Genomic DNA, 4,079 nt, shown 5'->3' with positions numbered 1-4,079 from the left:
ATAATCGCAGTTTTGTGAAATTCAATCAAACAGGCAGAACAGTCACTTTAACCATTTATTTTTGGCATCAGTGAGAGATCAGACATCCAAACAATATAGTTCCGAACGCCCTCTCCTTCAACTCCTCCCTCCGTGGGCGTGTCTAGTGGCTTTCAGCCTGCGTTTGTCACAAGCAAGTGCTCTGCTGCTGGGAGTTTGAGCAGCGTCCCTCCCTGGCAGCGAGTTTGAGCAGCCTCCCTCCCTGGCAGCGAGTGTGGATAGGTCTCACTCGTCTCTTGGGTTTGAGAGCCCCGATGAAGCCCCGTGCGACACTAGGCTTTATGCTGCCCACACAGTCCATTTCTGGAACCCCCCACCGCAGCAGCGCGAAAGCGTCCCCGCCTACAGTATGAGAATGAGGCTCGTTCGTTTCTGACTGTAAAATCGCCAAGCCATTTCCTTGAATGGAGGAAGCAGCCGCGGGAGGCGGCTGCTTTTGGTTGACTTTATCTCTGTCGGGAGAGGACCGTCGCCACCTAGCTGGTCGGTAAAATAGATTATACACATTCAATACTTCCAATATCTCCATAGGAGACGCGGGGGGCATTGATCCACGTAGCACCGTCAAAATTTTTTTTTTTTTTTTGACGTATATATACGTCAGTGGCAGTCAACGTGTTAAGTGGATTCTTCCATTTCAATAGTTTGTGGTTAATTTGTGGAGCAATGTTTGAATCATGTTTGAGTTCCACTGGTCCTTATAGCCTATGCAGGGAAGATTTTATGACATCACTGATGATGTCACAATGTATGTCATGAGTGATGTGATGTGATCAGTGATGACGTTATCAGTGAAGGAAGTCAACGAGCGTCAATTGCTCTAGGAAGGATAGAGTTTTACAGAATGTAGGGAAACAGTGGATGCATAAATACAGGGGGCGCCGAGGCGGTAATGCAACATATAGGATGCCAACTGCCATAAAGCACCACAGAAGAAAAAGAAGCTGACTCATAAGAGGGAGTTAACTACTAGTGCCCTAGGTAGAAGGGCACTCCAGTAGGAGAGGGACAGAATGTTGGGAAACAGTGGATGGATAAATCCAGGAGGCAGTAATGCAACATAGATGAACTGTGATAAAACCCCACAGAAGTTATCAGTGAGTGATGTCAAGTAGAGGATTTATGACAGACACTGATTTGATTGACATTGTAAAATCATCAGTCATAAATCAAAGATCATTTCACTTATATATAGACATTGCGACATCAGTGATCAAACTGACATCATCAGTGGTGATTTGTGACATACATTGATGTGTCATAGATATTGTGACATCATCAGTGGTCATAGCCAAATCTTGATGGCGTTGGACTCCGTGGCTTGTTTTTGACATGACAGGTTTTATTTCTACAATACATAGAAAGGCTCTTTTGGAGTCCTATTGAATATTCCAGTCGCTTATGAGCAAGCTGCATCACTTTGTTTGGTGGGGTCTCTCAACCCTTGAGAGACTGTTGAAATAGAAACCGTAGTTCTCCGTTCTTTTGCTGCAGACCCTCCAGCTCAGTGATGAGCTCACATCTCTCTGTCAGGACATCATTGTATTTCTCTAATCCATTGTGCAGTGCGTTCCAGAGGTTGAGTTTTTCGTCTGGGATAACATTGGCCATACTCTCCCAGTAGGCCACATCCTTAGAGTCATCCTGGCCCTCCATATTCAGAAAACAGTGCTGATGGGGAGCCGAGCTCTGCCTGGATCTCCTGCACTGGGCGGTGAAGGCTTTCAGAGCAGCCAGGACATCATTCGGATCGATGAGATCAGAGTTTATGCGAGCGGCAGTGCTGGTCTCTCCTTCCTCTGCCATGTCATTGGATTCACTGCAGTCTGCAAAACCATCCGCACCCTGCTCTCTCTGCTGGTGTGTGTACTTTACGATGAAAGCAGTCAACTTGTGCATATCATCTTCGCTCTCAATGGACAAAGCAGAAAAGATGGATTTCAGCTTTTTGCCTTTACGGTCTATCAGGAAGCTCGCCTCATCACACAGCAGCTCCAGCACTTTCACCGTCTTCGTCGTCACCTTCCATTTCTCATCTGCTGCGCTCTCCTCCCTCTCCACCTCGCTCTGCCCCGCCGTCCCTTCCCTGTGCATCTCCACGGATGCACTCCCGGTTCCGATCTCAGTCTCCGACTCTGTCCCGACAGAGGCATCACCAATACCGGGGCTGGCTTGCGTGGCCTGAACATTTCGGCCGACAGAGGCATCACCAATACCGGGGCTGGCTTGCGTGGCCTGAACATTTCGGATCAGCTGAGAGGCAGCCTGGAGCGCGGTCCTCCGGGCCTGTTTCTTATGCTGGATGGGACTGGGGAGCTCCATGAAGGACATGCGCGGTCGCACCCAGTCTACGCCCAGCTGCTGCTCGTGTATCAAGCGTTCAATGTCCAGCACCCTCCCCACCAGCTGCTTCACCTCCGCCTCACTCATCATCCACACCTGCTCAAACTTCTTAGCATCAACGGCTGCACAGTGCCTCATCTTCTGCAGCACGTACTCACATTGCAACACGGCACGTTGGTACTCTTCAGAAGAATTGTGGCCTTGCTCCCTGGACTGCTTCTCCTGCTTGGCACGCCTGATCTTCAAGTTGTTCAGCAAATCCTGCAGTTTGGTGATCTTCCTCTTCTGCTGGGACTTGATGATGATGCTCTTTTCTTCTCTCTTCATCAGCATTTTGTGATCGTAGTCCAGTTTCTCCTTATTCATGGTTTGGGTGGCCTTAATCTGCTCTAGATATCGCTGCAGCATCTGAAACTCCATGTCCAGTTTGTACTTGGTGATGTTGTACTCCTCAGCACAATCCACGCACAACGTATGGAGAATTGTCTCGTACTCCTCCACTTTCTTCATCCTCTGTGTCAGGTTCTCCATTTCTTTAGCCTGGCGCTCCTGCATGTACTGCTCCCATTTCGTCCAGTTTCCCGTCAGTAAGACTTTATGTTCATTCTCATAAGCATTCTCAATCTGTCCCAGCTCTTCCCTGTAGGCATTCATCATGGTTTTGATCTGACTGTCCATCCTCTCAATCATCAGGTCCACCTCCTCCTCCTGCTTCTTAAAGTCTTTAATGTAGTGGTCATCTCTAGCTTTCAGCTCCTGCTGCAGGTGACTGATGAGTTTGTTCTTGTCCTCTTGGAGCAGAGCACACAACTGCTGCTGGCTGTTCATGATCTCGAGAAGCTCCTGAGGAATCACGTTTGGCTTATCCACCGTGAATCCGCTGGTGATCTCCTCAAACTTCTCCAGGTTGGACTTAGCCTCATTCTCTAGCCTCTCCACTCTGAGTCTCTGATCCTCCTCCAATTCTGTCCTTCGCATAGACTCTTTGGCATAAGCTGCAGTCTTGATGCTGGTTATTAACTCCATCCCATCACTCTGCAGATTGATCATTCTCATTTTACTTTGCGCGAGCTGAAGCTGGCTTTCTCTCACCTCCTCAACCTCCTCCTCACAGGACTCTTGTCTTTCCTTAGCTTCTTTTCGCGCAGCAATACGGAGGCGGCGAGCAGCAATTCTCTCCTCTGGATGTTCAGACTCCACAGAGGGTAGATGTGTTTGTCCTGGATCATCATTGTCTTCACTCATAATTAGTGAATGAGGTGTTAAAGGTTTATATTTAGAGAAGACCTACCGATCCTACTTATAACAGTCATCACTTATGCATAGAATTGGTGATGTCACCAGTGATGTCAGTCGAGCACTCGATGATGATGTCATCAGTGATGTCACTCAAGCATTGTGATGTTATCAGTGAGTGATAGTAGTCTATAGGTCTGTCTGTCTGTCTGTCCGTCCGTCCGTCCGTCCAGAGTTGCAAGGCCGTTGCTCTGATTGCCTCCAAAATTTGTTCGGGGGTCATGCAAGTTACAGGTGCATTCATAAATCCAATGTGACGCTCTACACTAAAATGAGAGAGCAGCTCTGTTCAAAGAAGCAGAGCGTGCACTTTCTGTATGAATTTACAAACGTGTCATGTTTTAGGAATGCAGGCTACTTAGCTAGCAGTTAGCTAACTGTTATACAAACATCTCACTCTG

At 47.9% G+C, this 4,079-nt stretch overlaps 1 pseudogene across 1 annotated transcript; it reads right to left on the bottom strand.

Moving 5' to 3' along the window:
* Positions 1 to 1,476: 1,476 nt before the first annotated feature.
* On the bottom strand, positions 1,477 to 3,627 carry LOC310777808 (dynein regulatory complex protein 1 pseudogene; annotated as a pseudogene). The gene has a single exon. The product of its transcript is annotated as a dynein regulatory complex protein 1 pseudogene (transcript).
* Positions 3,628 to 4,079: the final 452 nt, after the last annotated feature.

Source organism: Poromitra crassiceps, assembly GCF_964638095.1.
Source record: "Poromitra crassiceps genome assembly, chromosome: 6".
In the NCBI taxonomy this organism is placed as follows: Eukaryota; Metazoa; Chordata; class Actinopteri; order Beryciformes; family Melamphaidae; genus Poromitra; species Poromitra crassiceps.
This window is presented reverse-complemented; position numbering and strand designations above follow the sequence as displayed.